The sequence below is a fragment of the Lissotriton helveticus genome, chromosome 9 (assembly GCF_964261635.1).
Source record: "Lissotriton helveticus chromosome 9, aLisHel1.1, whole genome shotgun sequence".
NCBI lineage: Eukaryota > Metazoa > Chordata > Amphibia > Caudata > Salamandridae > Lissotriton > Lissotriton helveticus.
The window spans coordinates 187,041,943-187,061,744 of NC_136070.1; the positions used below are offsets into that span (position 1 = coordinate 187,041,943).

General features: G+C 44.8%; 1 long non-coding RNA gene across 1 annotated transcript in view; it reads left to right on the forward strand.

Moving 5' to 3' along the window:
• Positions 1-19,802, forward strand: part of LOC144781092 (uncharacterized) — an 875,268-nt gene that overhangs the window by 153,289 nt on the left and 702,177 nt on the right. The gene's annotated exons all lie outside the window — the stretch shown is intronic.

Here is a 19,802-nt window from a genome sequence, read left to right on the forward strand (position 1 = left end):
AGAGCATCGACTCGCCGTGCAAGATGGCTCATTAGGCATGCGGGACAGCGAGGGGCTGCCTGCATTAGATCGCCCGTAGGATGACCCACCATAACGTCATACCTGTGTTGTATGAAATAAACCTGCAGCAGTCCTTTCCCACAAATATGTCTCCTGAGTTTCCTTTGGGTGGGAATTGTAATTATGTGTGTGCAAGCTGGCGGGAGCGTATGGCGGTGTGGGCACTATGACATTTGTTTATAAAATGCCCCCTAGTGATGTGTATTACAGATGTTCTTGCCCAAATGCTACTCTCTACCAACCACAAACTTATTTGCCTGGCACTACTGTTCAAAAACGCAAAACATGGCAATGCAATAAAATGGAAGGTAACAACAGAAGTTGAGCTAGTGAAAGACGCAGAAGGATGGGTAAGACTAACATGCTGTGAATGTTGAGGTCCATAAGTGGCACAGAGGTCATGATGCGATAGTGGAATGGGGCATGCAGGTAAACAATCTGTAGATTCACCCCAATGTGATCCCTCTCAAAAGTATGGGTATGGTTTGGGCACCTGAGAGGATAGGAGATATTATATCCTGGTCATGTGTGATAACAAGGGGGCAGAGGGGGGAAACTGACTGATGTGCTGTAAAATTGTGTTTGCAGCTTTGACATAATACATGACATGGTTGATTATCTGCGATACATGCAATATGGGTCGAATGGTCTGCCATAGAAGATCAAATAGGAGTATTTAGACATTTTCGTTAAAAAAAAACCATAAATGCTCATTGTGGCTGCAGCACATTCACTTGAGCAGGTCATGCTCTGCATAGACGCTAATCTTCATAGAAAGAAAATTAAACAAGAGCTCTGTTTTCCTCTTTGAAGTGTACACAGTCTGTTGATGTTAATCCATTGGTGTTGAGTAAATGCAGACACACAAGACCAAAGCTGCTTGTCCACGGTCACATGCTTTTTTCGTGGCAAAGCCAGACATTGACCTTGTGAACTTCTGAGAAAAGGTCGCAGCATCACGGCTTTAAATGCTTAATGTCAGGGATTACTAAATTGCTATTTTGTGAGTCACTAACAAACAATGTCGGTAGTTTTTGTGCCTTGGGAGGTCTGTAGCCCCCTGGAAGTAAAAGTTGGTGATGATGTGGGCCCCGACTTCTCTTCCTAATCAATTTCTGGGGAAGGTGTCCAGGCCACAAAGGAACGAGGCCGTGGGGTAGGAGGTGTGTATTCTCACTGTCTACTATGTATCACTCCCCATCACCCACATACACGTATGCATGTTTTACATAAGTAATATGTTTCAGGAAGGGATAAAGACAAACTTTGAGATGTAAGGCTGCTCTGTGAGTGGTCTCTGAGTGGTTTCTGTGTATGGATCATAAAAAAGCCTCTGTGTGTTTGTAAGTGGGGGTGTCCGAATATGTGTGTTGTGGGCTATGAAAGGAGTTGATGTGGGGGGTAGGTGTTAGAGTTATTTGCATTTTATTTTTAAAGTTTTATATAGCGCAAGCTAGACCCAAGACATTGGGTATCAGAGTGCTTTACATGAGCACAAGTTGCGTTACACAAGGACACATTCATTTTTGCTAGGCACAGGGAAATTAAGTGATTTGCCAAGAATCACAGGATGTTGAGTGTCATTGCTGAGACTCGAACCCAGTTCCCCAGCTCCGAGGTCGACCGCTCTAGCCGTTTGGCTACATCCTCTCCCCAGGATGTTCCTTTAGGACAACTACAATACTTTACAAAACTAGTTATTATATTGCACATATATGCAACATCCAGCTTCATATTCAAGCACTTATTTGTTTAATTTATGACACTTTTACACTGCACACTACAAACTGAATCGCCCCAAGGCGCAAGCAAGTAGTACAGCCAGTAACAGATAAAGGTAGCATCTCACTAAAAATTCTGAGCAGGTGATAAAGCAGGTATCATCATGAGGGCTTCATAGTGGGCCTTAAAGTTCTGGAGTTTATAAGCCAGAGGCACATACAGGGAGTGAGTATGGGCAGTCTGTAGGACAGAGAAGTGATAGTGTGAAAAAGAATGGTCATATTAGCTTTCCTGTAGCAAAGGACTGGGCCGCTTTAGTGTCCAGGCAAAGGCTGTTTCAGATCATGAGGGCCTGTGTCATTCACCCCTTACGATGTACCTTGCGACGGGCATGGGTCATCATGGAGACTGTAAAGGTTTGTGGGAAAATTGTGAGTGCTATGTGAGTGTGTCTATCCAATTGTAATAGATTTATATGAAGGGTCTGTGTGCGAGTTATGGGAGTTCAATGTGCGGGCATCTTGGGGCGTCTGTGTTGAGCTATGTGGGTGGTCTACATTGGGGCATGTGTTTGGAGGGATCTGTGGTGAGTGTGGCGAGAGCTCCATGTGTGGGGAGCTCTGTGTGTAGCGGGCTCTGTGAGTGGTTTTGCATTTTATGTTGCCTACTTGTTCTGCAGCAAAACACACAAGATGATGGATGGAATGTTGCACAATGGCAAAACATTCACCCCAGTCACAGATCTAGGTTTAATCCATCGTTATTTTGCTCACCAAGCCACCCCAGTTCAGACATGGCCATATGCAAATCAGTCTTGACCCTGTGCCTCATGGGAACAGTCCAGACCGACCTGCCAAGCCATGTCTTCCCTGGACCGAAATCAAGCATCCTAGGACCGGTTTCTAGCTATCAGCCGTCTTCAGCCAGGATAGCTTGACTCCAGTGGCGTAGTGAGCACGGGACCCACATCTGGACATATCCTTTCCACATAGGGTGAACAGCAAAACACACAAGATGATGGACGGAATGTTGCACAATGCAAAACATTCACCCCCAGTCACAGATCTAGGTTTAATCCATCGTTATTTTGCTCACCAAGCCACCCCTTATCAGACATGGCCCTATGCAAATCAGTCTTGACCCTGTGCCTCATGGGAACAGTCCAGACCGAACTGCCAAGCCATGTCTTCCCTGGACCGAAATCAAGCATCAGAGAATCATACCACTTACCTGCAAGACGCCGCCGCCACCGCTGCCAGGCATTTCGACGCACGCCGCCACCGCCAAGAGTCACCTTCCACCAGACTACACGCGCCGCCGCTCCGGGACCACAAATCCCGGCAGCCTACGCGGCGGCGCGCATTCTGACACCGCGAGGGTGCCAGGGAGGCGGTCATAAGCGGTCAGGAACCGGCGAAGCGGGGAGAATCATACCACTTACCTGCAAGACGCCGCCGCCACCGCTGCCAGGCATTTCGACGCACGCCGCCACCGCCAAGAGTCACCTTCCACCAGACTACACACGCCGCCGCTCCGGGACCACAAATCCCGGCAGCCTACGCGGCGGCGCGCATTCTGACACCGCGAGGGCGCCAGGGAGGCGGTCATAAGCGGTCAGGAAACCGCCTCGCGGGACGCGAGCGGGACGCCCGGGGCTAAGCCCGGGCAAAGGGCGGGCCCTCTACGGCCCTCATCGGCACGAGGAGGCAGGGGCAGGGCCAGAAATGCTGCTGGACTCATATGCAAGTAAGATACTTGGTCAAAATATTTTATACAATTTATTATATTATTTTTAAAAGTAAGGCTGTGAGTATATTGCTACCATGTCCACGAAATCGAAGGAAGCCCAACAGAACACCCTTGACAATTATCTTGTGCAGACCGTGAGGAACATAAATACACAAAGGAGAAACTCTCTTGGGCTAAGCCAATCCCCAGACCTTCTCTGTTTGTCCCCGACTGCATCTATCTTGATTGACGATACTATTTTGCAAGAAGCCAACCTGGAGAATATAATTAGCGGCCCTATTCTTCTAGGATTAACTAGTGCATTTGATAATGCAGTCTCTGCCATCGAGACCTCCAATATACAGGACGAACGTGACATTGACATTGACTCTGACCAGGAGAGACATGCACCAGTTTCACCTGATGAGATGACACCTAAGGGGCGTGTAACAAGGCCGAGACGTTTATGTACTAAGAATCCTCCTAAGCTGGGTGGCCCACGCCCGGGGGCTAGAAGGAAAAGGGTTACTACCCCAAAGACAAAGCAAGTAAATGTATCGGAGGATAATCAAAACCATACTCTGGAGGATGCTTTTTTTGAAAGGATTGCTGACTTTCTTGAACTAAAAATGAATACCATTGTAAAACCTTTAATATCTAAACTTGATAAATTGCATGCAGAGATTAAGAGGTTGGGTGGTCTCCACACCACGGTTGCAGGTGGGGTAGAAAACATTACTACGATAGTTACAAACCTGACCAATAATGTAGGGGGAAATGTGGTTAGTGAAGTTGCTTGTGATAATGCAGGGGTTCAGGTGCCTGTTGAAAACGTATTGCCCCAACCACTAACATCATTGACCACCACTACTGAGGGCTCTCTTTTAGTTAATATCCCAACAGATGACATTCCCTCTGTTAGCCTACCCCCAGTAACTATTCATACTACAGACCCCCTACAATTTTTAGTCGAGGCCACACCAGTGGTTCTTGTGTTAGCAAATGTACCTCCCTTAGAAGGGGGAACAGTGGAAAGCACTACCTCCCTTACAAGCAAGGTTCTGCATTGGCTAACCAATAACATTCGGTTAGCCCCAGGGGGAAAACAGCAATTGGCAAATGTTATTAAGTCTACAACTAGGGTCCCCTGGCTGGGAAACCGGCCGAAAAAGTTTAAAGGGGACTGTGTGGCAGTGAGCCTCTCAAACCAAGATGTCCTTCCTAACATACTGGCCAATTTATTCCCTCCCCAACGCAGACAGGGTACAGTTGTTCCCCTAACCCTGAAGTTTTTTTATGGAGAGCAACAAAACGTCACTTACCCAAGGACTCCTGCGCCAGGGTGGGACAGATTCTGGGACTCTGGCCCTAGACGGGGGCAAGATATAAGGCATAATGGAGTGGCCCACTACCCCCTCCTTCCACAGCAAAATTCTTTTATAGAACCTCTTCAGTTATTTAATCGCTATGCCCCATTGTCCTTCATGGATCAAAACGATTGACTCTCTTGTACAAAAGACACTAACAATGAGGGTCTTTTGCCTGCTTTTGGACCTTTAGACACAGAATCCACAGGCAAGAGGGTCTGCAGAATATTGAGCTGGAATGTTGCCGGCATCAGATCTAAATTCAACAATAAGAACTGGTTGGAGATGGTCAGATCCTACGACATTCTTGCCTTTCAAGAAACTTGGGAAACATCAGACAGACTTGTTCTAGACGGCTTTCCCATTTTTCTGTATCTGCAGTACCTAGTAACTCCGGAAGGGCAAAGGGAGGCTTGGCTCTATATATTTCCCTAGATGTTCAAGGAAAGCCAAGACAGATCAAAACTAATTCAACAAACATTTTAGCGGTTGAATTAACTGCACAAAATTCACAGCCTATCTTATTAGTTAATTTTTATAATTCTCCTGTCAGTCAAATCTTGAACGAGCATTTGGTAACTTTAGAGGATTTCCTGTCCATCCACAGTGAGAATAGTGCTCACGGTTTTGACATGATTCTCATGGGAGACTATAATATTCACCCATGTAACATGGATTGCCGTGTGGAATATGAGGATTTTCCCCCCTACCTCCCCACCCCGCACTTTGAACACTCACCACGTGGAGAGGTTCTGGAATCACTCTTAGCAACTTTTAATCTTTATGAATTTTCTAGTAGTAACATATGCTTGAGGTTGCCAACATACGTGGGTAACAATACCGGCACAATTGTAGATTATATTTTTTTATCGTCTAGTATTTTGTCTGAGGTTTCAAACTATAAGGTAGAAACCTCAGTCTTCAGTGATCATAACCCAGTAATTTTAGAGATTGTATCTCAGGGAGTTCTGGGAAAGAGAGAGATTGAAGTATTATGTGCGACTGATTTAGTCCTGGCAGATCAGAATCGCAGACTGAAATGGGACCAAGTTACCCCAATTACTTTTATACAGGATACTCTGTCTAAAGTTGAAGGAGAGGTTGCAATCTGCCTGGATAATAATAACTCTGTCAATACCCAGATAGAAGCGTTTAACGCTATTTGTCGCCAGGTCAATTTAGACCTGACTATAAGGAAAAAGTCCCATATATGCAAGGGTCCAAAATGGTTTGACTCAAGTTGTTCCAAGGCTCACTCAATTCTCTTGAAGGCTTTAAAACATATTCCAAGAGATAAAGTACAGATAGCATCACTAAGAAAAATATATAATTACGCTATCAGGAAGAGGAAATAAGAGATTAAAAAGGAGGCCTGGAACGATTTGTTATCGCCCGATATACAGAGAGACAGTTCAAGATTTTGGGCGATAATAAACCACCCTTTTTTTGTGGGTTTAGACAAGCAGAGAGCAGATTGCACCATACCCGATGAACAGTGGGTTATACATTTCAGTAATATTTATAGCTGCCCTGATAATATCCCAGGCTGCGGAACACAATCTACACAAGCAGCAGCTCTTATTCCCTCTTTTAGCATAGAGGAGGTAAAAAAAGCGATCAGCGACACACACTCTAAAAAGGCACCGGGCCCCGATGGGGTTCCCGCTGACTTTTTTAAGAGTGCCCCTGAATTAAGTGCCAAAATTCTTACTAACATTTTTAATGCTACAAGAGATTCTGTCTTTCCTATTAGCTGGTCAAAATCTATCATAATACCGATTTTTAAAAAGGGACAAAGAACAGACCCGGCCTGTTACAGGCCAATTTCCCTTATTGACTCTAGTGTCAAGATTCTGGGAAGAGTCCTTTTAGGAAGACTGACTCAGTTTTTAGAAGGGAAGGGCATTTTATCAAATGCACAATATGGCTTTAGAGCCAAAAGAGGAACTTTAGATCAGTGTTTAAATTTAGAACTGATCATAAGTAAATATGTAGTTGCCAAGGGGGGCTCTCTGTACATGGCCTTTATGGACCTCTCCTCAGCTTTTGACCTGGTTAACAGGGCCAAGCTGTGGGGGGTCCTTTTGTCCATGGGCATTCATGCTCCCCTGGTAGGGTATCTGGCCGAGCTACATAGAGACCTCAAGACCTCGGTCAGAGTGACTAGGGAAGGAAGATGTACCTGCCACTTTGACTCAGAGAGGGGGGTTAGGCAAGGATGTATCCTTGCCCCCCTCCTCTTTACTCTCTATATAAATGGCCTTGAGGCAGCTCTGACAGAGTCCCACATTGACATTCCACGTGCAGGAGAGACAAAGATACCTGTCCTCTTGTACGCGGACGATGCTGTCCTCTTAGCACGCTCTGGAGTGGCATTAAATAAACTCCTTTTATCTTTTGGGGATTTCATGTCCTCGCTGGACATGAAAACTAATGTAGCAAAATCCCACGTAATGATAGCAGGAGGCGCAGGCAGGAAAAGAAAGACCAAAACATTTTTTTGTGCTGGGAAAGAGGTTAGGAGAGTTCCATCCTTCCCTTACCTAGGCGTGACTTTTGACGAAAAGGGCAAGTGGGGCCCCCAGCTTTTGGCTAAAAACAACGCTGTAGCAAGAGCGACTGCTGGGTTGCTTGGTTTTGCTAAAAAACTTGGAGCCCGCCCCATGGAAAGCATTATAAAGGTCTATAAAGCCAAATGTTTGTCGGTTGCTCAATACGGCTCTGTCATTTGGGGGTACACTAATCATGAATACAACAAAATTCAGAAAGTAGAAAATAAATTTTTGAGAACTCTGCTTTCCGTCCCCCAATCGACTTCTACATATATAATACACACAGAGCTTGGATTGGGCTATGTTACCGACATTTTAAAGTTAGCCCCAGTTATTGGATGGCTGAAAGTGTGGCTCAACCAGGAGCTTACTTTAAACCATAACATCCTTAAAGATTGTTTAGCCCTGGATAGAGCACACAGCATACCATGGCTAAAATATGTTCAGACGCAGCTAACTCTGGTTGGCCGACCAGAACTTTTTTCTTCCCCACATACGATAAATCAGGAAGACATAAAGATAGTCAAAAATCTCCTGACTGATCGTTATGTCTTGGAGAGGGAAGCCACAGAGTTAAACAAATCTACGGTTAGGAAACATTGTACGCTAACATCTGTCCCAGGTATGGAACCGTACCTTTTTTTGGTAAATAAACCATACCATCGTTTCCTTCTAACAAGATTTCGTCTTGATCTGATTCCCTTTATCCTGGGTAATTTCAAACAGTGGATTAGACCTGAAAATGCTGAACCATGTGACTGCGATTACTTTTCTATCCAAGACACAACTCATTTTATCCTGTTCTGCGGTCATTATAAAGAGAGTAGGAAAAAAATATTTGCTGCCTATATTGTGCAATATGGGTTTTACACAGGTAAAACCAGCTATGCTGTTCCTGCAACTTCTACCGAATTTAAAAGTGGCATTTCATGTTGCTAGTTTCTTGGTTGCTGGTGCACGTATAAACAAGCATCGCTCTAGAATCAGGCACTTTGTCCCTGATTAATGTGTACCTCCTACATTTTATTGATTTTACTCTTTTTAAATATTAATGTATATTTTATCTTGTATAACGTGTTTTTAGGGTTCTTTTTAAACAAAATTTTGATCTATATATATTATGTGTCCTGATGAAATGTTCTCATGTATTGCTCGCTCTTTTATGATTTTTAATAATCGAATAACGATATTTGACTGACTGACAGCTGACAAGGGTAACACAGCACCTGAGAAACACAAGAGTGGTAACAATGTTGCATGCAAACATCAACAAAATACAATGTAATCAAATACAATATCCGGGGCAATCCAGAACCTCGTCAGGCCGTTGAGAGATTTATTGAAGAAAAAATTGGAGGTTGTGGGGCTTGGGTGTTGTTGCCAATGATTCACGAGATACAAAAATGTCAGTTTGTTTAAAAATGCATCGTGGCACTGACACAAAAAAATACTTTAAAAGGCAGATTTACAGCCCCGGGGGCGATTAGATGCTGTGTTTTACTGCAGACGAACATTCTGATGCGATTCTCCCAGCACCATCCATATCACGGGCATCCCCTGTTGTACATAAACCACAACGCAATAAATGTGACGAATATGCGTATGAAAAGCCTCCATCGCATCGTGTGATCCGCGCGCGTTCTGTATTGTACTCCGCCACAGGAAGCGAGTCGACAGGCCCATTATGTGGCGCTGCTTTAAGAATTACACGGGCATTTGTATTCTACATAATGAAGCCATTATGTATTTTTGTTGTATGTATTGCCTGCTTGTTCTCCTCCGAGCTGGCACACAGTATTTACTCACAGCATGGATAACAAGAACAAAAGAACCCAAGGGAACCAGTGCCCACGGGCTGCGCTGCCAGGGACGGGCATCTTCAAATCTGCGGTTTGAGGGGAAGACTGCTCGGCCTAGCTGGCGACAATCCCCGTGCCGGCTTCGTTATAGAAAAAAAAGGATGCATGAGCGAATGTGAGGAAATGGGTTTATCCTGGATCAAACTGAAATTCTAATTTGGACAGACACGCAGTTTGCACCCAAATTCGAATTACAGATGCACACGGAATTCCAAAAGAGAGGGTGACTTTTCTCGTTCATATTTTACTACATAAATAGGGTAAAACGTGAATGCGGAAAACTGCTTAAAAATCAGAGCAGAATACTACTTCCACTCGTTATGGCTCATTCCAGGAAAAAACTCACGATTTGGCAAATTTCAATTCATTGAAATCTGCAGGCCCCCTGCTTAGAATCCAGGGTTGCACAGAAGCCTTCCTTTATCTAATTAATGCCTTTTGCGTACTTGATACAGATTACATTGAGAACTTAATACTGTCTCAAAAGCTCCCTATTCTGGCAGATAACAGAACTGAGAGACAAAGAGCTTACATGACTTGTTCAGTATCAAAGAAAATGCTGAAGAAGGGTAGCCCGGGCCTAGTGTTCAGGCCAGACATTCTTATGGCTATTGTCTTAATCAGTAGACATACAAAGTGACCTATCAACCTGCAAATCCCAAGGTAAACACAGAGGCCTGCTGTTCTCTGTTCTTAGAAAGGCCATGGGGCAAGGTTATCTAAGACATGCTGGCCATTAAAGAGAACATGCAACGCCTTTCATTGAACATTTGTCAAAGTCCAAAAACCATAAATATATATGTTGAGGTGACCAGGAAACACTTTCACGTGCTTAAGGATCTGAAGTACTAGAAAAGGACATAGGTTAAGGAAAGTGAAGACTTCTGCATACACTAGTCAGAAGCTTGTCTGTATCCCTGTGAGACTGGGAAGACATATGCATGCTGCAATACTTTAAAAGTTGAAGTCTAATAGACAACACATACGTTGTCTGTTGCAAGGCAGATTGTTTGTTGCTAGTTAATCACATGCAGGGGCTTGGAGTCTGTCATTACACGCCATTGGTTGACTTTCCATGTCCCTCTCATTTGCCTGCTTCTTATTCGTGTCCCAGCTTGTCAATCTAGCATTTGTTACTGTTTTTGGAGCACTGTCTCTTTACATCTCTTTTTGATTGGTTGCCTTCATGGCTTCCACTGCTCATTTTCAAGAACTTTATTTTCTTTTATATTAAGCACTCCATGAGAGTGCATTTAATTTCAAGCTGTCTCCTTCATGTACTTATCTCCCCCTGCACTTTGTCTTGCTCTGTTACACTCTGCTTCTTGGCACCCCCTCTATGTTTCTCAAAAATTGCTTTCCCCACACACGCCCTTCTTGTTATTTCCCCCACCGGTGCCCTCCGCCTATCTTGTCCATTGCTGCTTCTCCCCACCTGTGCCCTCTGTGTTGTTTCCCCCAAGCCCATGCTGATTCTGCTTCTCCACCCTCTTGTCCCTCCTTCCCATGTTGCTTCTACGCACGCTCCCTGTTGTTGCTTCCATGGCTGGTGTTGCTTCTGCACCTATAGCTTCTTTTCTCCCACATCCTTTAAAAAAAACCACAAAAAGGCAACTTTCATGCTCTTTCATCCAACTCGGATCCGTAGTAAAAAAGAAAACAAAAGCGTCCATGTCATTTTGGGTGTGCACATGCATGCTGTGCATTCCCACAAAATGACACAAGTGCCTGCATCAAAACATTTTTTTAAATTCTTAGTCATGCTGCAAGCCTCAAGTTTGAGACCGATTGACTTTGCCAATGCTTGTTTAATTTACAGGGGAACCCGCCAAGTACAGTGATAATATGGTGTGGTAGGTTTGGCATCCCCTGCTCTATGACAGTGTGAAGATGGATCCACCTCGCCCTTTGGGTCCTGCCCTCTATTTGTTCAGGAGTCCATGAGATGCACCATCAACGATGAGCAGTGAGCAACTGTGCCCAGCCTCAGAAAAGAGTATCTGGCTAAGCAAAGACACTAGCAGCGACAGTAACTCACCACTGTTTTAGTTTTATTAATTGATCTAATGAATAAAATGGCAGAAGTCTGAGTTTCTTGCCCAAAATTGGATACGGTCAGATACTTGCCAAAATGTGCAGTGTGTATGTGGCATTGTCCTTCCCATGACACACAACTATAGGTTCCTCATTACAGTTCTAGAGCACCAGGTGGTTCAAACTGTATGATTGTAGCAGCAAATGTGCCAATGACTGGATCCTCCCATATCAACACAGATGTTCACCAGACTCAATCAGTACCCCATGGGAGAAACATGTCCCCCTCTTTAGAAAGGTAGTCATGGTCTGTTTAAGGGATACTGTCCTGAGATATTCCAGGCACCACAAGAGAGACTTTTTTCTCTGTTGACGAACAGATCATTAAGATGGACTCATAACAGTCATGAGACTTTATAATTGCCTCCTTTCAACAGTAAAAACTTGACAGGAACATTGAGCCTTGATAAAGCTTGTCACAACCCCATCCTCGAAGTTTTGAGCGAAAATTTGTTCGATTCTCAAAGGTTATCGAGAGCCCCAACACTGGAATTGTATCACATCTATTAATTATCATTCGCTGGTGTAAAGTATATTTAAAAATAATAAGTATCTGTGAATTTACAGGAATTCAAAGTATAATAATTTAAAAAATTCACAACATTGGAAAATTAGATGGAAAATTTGTTTCAATTTAGAAGGATATGAAAGAGAAAATTGTCCCTTACTATTTATCTCTAATTAAGCACGTATTCGCTATTAAGGCGGTACCTTATGCCTTCAAGTTGCACATACACGTAACTATTTAGGATGCAAGACCTCTCCCAGCTGTGGCATATTATGATACCAAATAAAAACAAAGCACCTTGAAACTGGTATGACAGGAAGAAGGCATTCATACAATGGTACAGTCTGAGCCTGAGTATATGCACACCCTGTCACAGGGTCTGCGACTATGCTGACACAATGTATGCATGCACACCCTCCACTACCACCGCTGAGGATGCATGCAGTCTGATGATGGCCTGCATCTTGTTCCCACGATTCAGGGTAGTCAACATTTTACACTTGACCTACTGCACCGTGCCTTTGGGTGAAAGGTTCTTGTTGTACAGTTGCTGATAGTGTCTGAGTGCCTGCCTAGTAAGTAATACATTTTTTGGCTAAAGAATTGTCAATAATTATTTATTTATTCATTGATGTATTTCTAAAGTGTGTCTTTTGACAAAAGGTGGAGAAATGTTACCCAATCAACGCTAAGAAAATTACAAACAGCAACATGGTAAACAAATTGAATTATAACAAATTGAATTATATACGTGCTAAAGGCTGTGTGTCAGATGGACCTTAGAAAAATGAGTCAAAGGAGTGAGATATACAGCTGGGCGTGAGTTCAAGATGTTGGGAGCACAACGAGGGAGCAACAGATTCTCAGTAAAAGATAATGAAACAATACTTGAAAGATGAAGAGAAATCTACAAAACGTCCACTCATGAGCCGAATCCTCCCAGGGATTAAACAAATGATCTAAATGAAATATTGCTACAAGAACTATAAAGTCATACTCGAGATAAGAAGCTGGTTATCCTGAGATGTTCAAAAAGTTCAAGTGAAAAGAAAAACATTATCGACACATGGGCCAACAGTCTCGAATGGACTACAGAAGGAGATTAGAGTTAATCCAGATCAGAAGCTTTACATAGTTCCATTTTATAACAAAAACTAGTCCTATTTCTCAATCACACAAATCAATCAAACAGCATTTGAAGTGCACACCACTATCACCCCTAGGGGTTTCTGGGTGCAGAGGGTGCCAGTCTCTATCAAAAAGCAAGGTCTTGAGTTCCTTCTGAAGTCAAACAGGGAGTGAACTGTTCAGAGGTGGAGGGGCAGGTCGTTCCACATCTTGGCATTGATGGAGGAGAAGGAGCGGTCCCCACTGTGGTGGATGCAGCGGGTGTGTGCGAGGGTGAGTGAGGCAGAGCGCAGGTGTCTTGCTGGCAGGTGGAAGATTAGTCGATGGTTGATGCAGAATGCTCCTTGATTTTTCAGGGCTTTGTATGCATGCATGAAGATCTTGAATTGGCATCTCTTCTGGATGGGGAGCCTGTGGAGGCTTGTGAGGTTGGGGAAGATGTGGGTCTGTTTGAAGAGGTCCAGGATGAGTCTGGCTGCGTTGTTCTGTGTGGTCTGGATTCTTCTGAGGAGCTGGGTGAAAATTCTGGCACAGAGGGCATTGCCGTATTTGAGGAGGCTGTTGATGAGGGCCTGCGGGACGGTCTTTGTGGTGTTGGTTGGGATCTATCTGAAGATTTTGGGAAGCATGCGAAGGGTGTGGTAGCAGGAGGAGGCAACTTTGTTGACTTGTTGTTTCATTATCAGTTGGCTGTCAAGGATGATGCCCAGGTTGCATGCATGGTCTGTCAGTGTGGGTGTTGGACCGAGTTCTACTAGCCTCCAGCTGTGTTCCCATGTGCATGTGTTCTTACTGAAGATCAGCACTTCTGTTTTGTCAGAGCTGAGTTTGAGGCAGTTGTCTCTTATCCATTTGGCTACATTGGTTATAGCATTGCAGAAGTTGGTTTTGGTGTTGGTATGGTCCTCTGTGAGTGAGAGGATTAGTTGAGTGTTACCTGTTTAGGAGATTATGTTGAGTTCATGGTATCTGATGATATTTGTGAGGGGGGGCATGGAGATGTTGAATAGGGTGGGCCTGATGCCTGATCCTTGGTGAAAGCCGCATATGACGTCCTTGGGTGTGAATGTGAAGGGGGGCAGTCGGATGCTCTGTGTGCATCCTGTGAGGAAAGAGGTGAACCACTTGAGGCATTTTATTGTGTGCTGATGTTGTAGAAACTGTTGATGAGGGTGTGGTGGGAGATGGTGCCAAACGCAGCAGAAAGGTCGAGGAGGATTAGGCCCACAGTTTCTCTGTGGTCAAAGAGAGATCTGCTGTTGTCTGTGGCAGCAATCAGCATGGTCTCAGCGCTGTGGTTGGCACGGAACCTTGATTGTGTGGTGTCAGTAGTTTTGTTCCCGGTAATTGGTGATCTGTTGGTTGATGGCCTTCTCAAGTGGCGAGCTGGGTAGGGAAGAAGGGAGATCAGTCGGTAGTTTTTGAGGTCACTGGGGTCGCTAGAGGGTTTCTTTAAAGGAGGGGTCTGACCTTTGCATGTTTCTATCTGTCTAGGAAGGTTGTCGGGGAGATGGAGGTGTTGAGGATGCTGGTGAGTTCTTTGCTGATTGGTTTGAGGTTCAGGAGATGGTGGGTGCAGGAGGCAGTGAGTACCCCAGAGTGAATGGACAACATGATGACTGTGCTGGTCTGAGTGGTGAGCGGGGAACAGGTGGTGTTCGTCCGGCTGGTGTTTGCAGGTTGGTTGTCGATGTCGAGGCTGAGAGTGGTGGGTTGGTGGTCAAAGTTTTGTAGATGGTGGAAAACGTGCTGTGGAAGTGGTCCAAGAGGGTGTCGCAGGAGTTCTTGGGGGGGTGGATTGTGTTCTCTGGTTGTTGATGCGGGCAGTGATGGCTGCTCTCTTTGCTTCCTTGATGGGCAGGTGGTAGTTGCTGAGGACTGCTTTGTGAGTGGCTCTGTTAGAGGCGTCCTTAGAGATGCGCATCGCTTCTTGAGTCAGTAGCAGTTATGTTTGGTGGTCCTCCCCACCCAAGTGTCCTTTGTATACCACCTGTCAATCCTGTAAAGCGCTCTGATACCCTCACGGGTCTGGTTCGCGCTCTATAAAACTTTAAAATAAAGAAATAAATAAATTATGAGCTCTGAGGTATGCCAGCTGGCTTATTTTGCGTTTGTTTTGGGCTTTTGCTGATTTTAGCGGACCTACACTGTTGACACATTTAGTGATCCCAGCGTAAAAGTTCTGGATGGCCTGGTAAAGGTCTGCTGAGGCTTCGGGTGTGTGGTGCTGAGGGCTTGTAGCCATTGCATCGTAGTTACCTTGCCATAGCTGCGATGGATGTTCCTGTGGTGCTTGCCAAAGTTATAATGGGTGTTGGAGATGGTGAAGTGAACAATGGCGTGGTGGGTCCAGGTGAGTTCTGTGATGTGGGTGAATTTGATTCTTTGGCAGAGGTAAAAATGGCATCGAGTATGCAAACTGCCTTGTGCGTGGGTTTGGTGACCAGTTGGGAGAGGCCCATATTGTTCAGGTTCTCCAGGAGGATGGTGGAGTTGGCTTTGTTGGGGTCGTTGATGCGGAAATTGAGATCGCAAAGTAGTACGTAGTGCTTGGAGACAATGGCTAGGGGGCGATGATGTTGGAGATGGTGTCTCAGAAGGCTGGCTGTGGTCCCGGTGGTCTGTAGGTGAGGGTGCTCCTTATCGTGGTTTTAGCATTGGTCTGTAAGCAGAAGTTGAGTTGTTCCATGAGAGGTGTTGGGGGTCATCATTGGTGATGGTGCATCGGATGTTTTTTTTGTGCGATTTCAGGGCATCATTTTGCAGCCGTCAGGAATTACGGTGATGTTGGGGTTTGAGGAGGGGTTGAGCCATGTTTAAGTGATGTAGGCAATGTCTGGGGAGAGGGTAATGATGGTTTCCCAGGTGTCTGTGTCATGCTTGCAGAGGGGGCAGGAGTTGAGTAACAATTAGTGGAGAAGTTCCTGGTTGTTTGTAGTTTTCTGAGAGGCTTCAGCACGTGGTCCAGTGCAGGCTGTTGAGTCTGTGTCGTAGGGGAAACTGCAGTAGTGGCAACTGAAGGGTTTGGTTGATCGTGAGGAGGATGAGGAGGACGTGAAGCAACTGTTGTTTTGGTGTCTGACGTCCAGGGCCAGGAGCTCCCTGGCGGTGTAGTGGTGGATGGCAGAGGGTCTAGTGTTCCTGGCACTGGGAGCAGTCTAGGTGCAGACGGGTGCAGATGGCCTCCATAAGAAGTCCTGGGAGGTGGGAAGGGCGGGCAGGGAGGCAGGAGGGCGGAGCACGGGGAACCAGTCATAAAACTGCAGTAAATAGCGGGGGCAGAAACTAACCACTAAGAGAAGCAAGTCACTAAACAATTAAGCAAAGTTGCATCCAAAAGGCTAACATAGAACTAAAACTAATCTAAAAACTAAAACTAAACAAATATAGTAGCAAAAGAAATACAAGAAACAAATGCCAGCCAGGCAGTGGCCCCCGAAAGCAGGACCGAACCTAAGGCCTCGAGGGGAGAGGACGGGGCAGCATCTTGAGGAGCTATGCAGCGAGGGAGTGGTCCACGAACGCTTGAAGGGCTACTCCCTTGACCCTCTTCTATCTCTCTTTTTGACCTGGCGGTCCATCTCCCACTTGCTTACCTATATAGGTATAAAGGCTCAGCAAAATCTTAGACTGCTAATTGCCAACATGATTCAATATAAGATGTGGGGTTTGTTATTTAGACAGTCCTTCCTGTTAGAAACAATCAAACATGCATGTACTCATGCAGTGCAGCCTACATATGGTAATTGTTAGAAGTGGGGGTCTCTAGTTGGCAGAGGTAGGTTCCTTTGTCCAAATAGGGACCCTTGCCTCTAGTCAGGGTAAGGGGGATACACTCCTAAAATAACCCCTGCTCACCCCCTTGGTAGCTTGGCATGAACAGACAGGCCTATCTCAGAGGCAGTGTGTATAGCATTTGAGAACACAAACAGTAATACAGTTAAAACACTACAAATGGACACTACACCATTTTAGAAAAATAAGTAATCTTTATCTAAACCAAAACAAGACCAAACGACAAAAATTCACAATACAGTATTAAAAATAAGGCTTTCAAGTGGTAGAAATAGTTCGTTTCAATGTATGTTGTAAATGCAACACTTTTCTCAAAAGTACCTTAGATGTGTCACGCAAAACAAACAAAATGGCCGCAGGGAAGGTAAACAGTCCTTACACTCAGGGGAGCTGATGCGTCGGTTCCTTACTGCAGTGCAGGGGAGGTGATGTGTCAATTCCTTACTGCGTGGGGAGTTGATGCATCTGTTTCTTACTGCGGCCCTCAACGATGCGACAGTCTTGGTGCCTCGATCACCTCAACAATGTCTTTGATCAGCCCCTAGACGTAATTCAGTCTCACCATTCTTCTATTCACTCTTGGGCTGTCCTTCTGATTGTTTTAGAATGCTTGAAGGCCTATTTTAAAACTGAAATCAGTCAACAAGTGTCCATGTAGCATAGTGGTGCAAGTGTTGACAAAAGCCAACAACATCTGAAAATGAGTGCCACAGAAAAGATTGCAACACACCTATTCTCTCAAGCCTCCAATTTTGCGTGCTTTTGGGTTGCTCACTTCCTAGTACAAAAACACGCATTGATAAAGCCGTGCCAAACATACCTCAAACCTATGGGTATTGAAGATGTGGTAAAGTCAAGAGCCATTGGTGAATCATGGTGGTGGTAAATTATAAAACATAATTCCAAGAAATAAGACAAGCAGACTCTGCAGCATATTATCTCAGTTTGTCTGGACAAGTCAGCAAAAGTCCTTACCTGACTTTTGCTGGCCTACCTTGAATAATGGGTAGAAGTGGCTGTTCTGAGCGAGCACACGCTACCAGGCTTCACAGTATGGATTCCCAGAATAAAATCCAGTATTGACTTTGCAAGTCAATTATATGTTTGCTTTGTGGACTTCCAAGTAGCATTTGATTCTGTGTACTGTGAATCCCTGCAGATTAGGATTAAGCAAAAGGACATTCTGAACAACCTCCTTTACCTGGCTAAGCAGCTGCACACTTCACCTTGCAGTCTGGTCGAATTAGATGCCAAAGGCTTGTTATCAAACAGAATAATAGTCAAACACAGTCTTGAGCAAGGCTGTGCTCTTGTGCCGCTAATATTTACTTTATTTGTTTTTGCTTTTAGACAAGTGTGTCAGCACATGAAGATGCTACCCTCATATGCATGGAATGGTGATATCAATGTATTGCTTTATGTATATGGCCTTTTGGTAGTGGGTCACACTCCAGTCAGTGTAAACTCAAATGTTTGACATTGTACTGCAGGGAGAACAAAATAACATTTACTTCTTTAAAACGTTTCTGGTCCTTAAGAGGAAGCATGTGATGTCTGCCTGGTGGCTCCAAGAACAGCTGGTGCAAGTTGATCACTATAATGTATCTAGGAATTAGCTTTACTTGTATTTTTTCTTCATTTTCTCATAGGGAGCTGGCAGGTACCAGTGAGTTTAGAGCAGTGCTCGCTCTGTAGTTAAATAGGCGATATCGAGGAAACACAGTAGTTTCTCTTATGTGTGTGCTAAAAAGATGATTCCTGTTGCTTTTACTGTTCTCCCAATTATTGCATTAGCTCTTGAAGGTAGCTTTAATGCTTTGGAGGTAAGATGCTAGGAGCCGGCTCATTCTTTCTCCATGAGTTCGAATTTTGATGCACTTAGGCTGGAACTTATCCTTGGATGGGCGAACCGACGGGATGACATTCTGGAACCAAAAAACACCGTGGGCCTTGGTGGAGACAACGGATGCTCAATATCAGCCACTTGCTACAAGGGGTTTTACAAAATGAATTTAGGGGCTGATTTTGATGCTGGTTGGACCGGCTTCTGCGGTCCTGTCAGAGGTGGTCAGACCTTCAAAGGTCTCTTCAAAGGCAGTTGGATCATCAAAGATCTCTTCGGATCCGTCGGTCTGACTGCCGGATTACAAAGTATGCATTGTTTACTCAGACCGACCTCTGTAAGACAACCGACTCTGACAGCCTTTCTCCAACTGCCAAGATAGAGGATGGAGACAAACTGCATCCATAGAGCTGGACAGGGGTCTCCTACCGCCATCTGGATTACGGTGTGGGTTTCCGTCTGTGGCGGTCCGACCGGCTGCCTCGAGTTGTCTGCAATTAAGGATTTGGAGTGCATACTCACCCCAATCTGATTCGCTCCAACAGTCTCTGCCGTTCATTCTTTCCTCCAGGTCCCCCCTACACCGCAGAAGCTTAACACCGATAACAAGGATCCTTTGGGTGCCGGAATGTAGGTAAGTCCTTCTGCGATATGTATCCCCATTGACTAGACTGCATTCCAGCAATGGGGTACGGGGTGCACAAGGCATATCCCCACATATATTATGCATGTGTGTACATATCACATGTTTTCTGGGAGTTTTGTACACATTTGCAGAAACATATTCGGGATATTTCCTCTGCCGTAGCTGCGATCGCCGCAGTAGATCAAACTGGATTTTCGCAATCTGGCTCAGTTTAAATCCAGCCCTAAAACAGTATGGAAATACGTAATTTGGCTGTGTGACATTAAATACTGATACACACTACATAAACAGCAGAAAAATCATCTGGCACTGTTAAGCCAGAAAATCTCAAAGTCAAATTTTGGTCTATAGATAACTTTTGTGCCAGAATCATAATGAAGTTGCCTGCTGTTGCCACTGCAATTGAATCTTCGACCTAGGCTCAAGTAATTTAAATCAGGACCAAGAATTAACATGATGGTAAAGACAACTGCATGATGAGAAAGGAAAATACCTTAGCC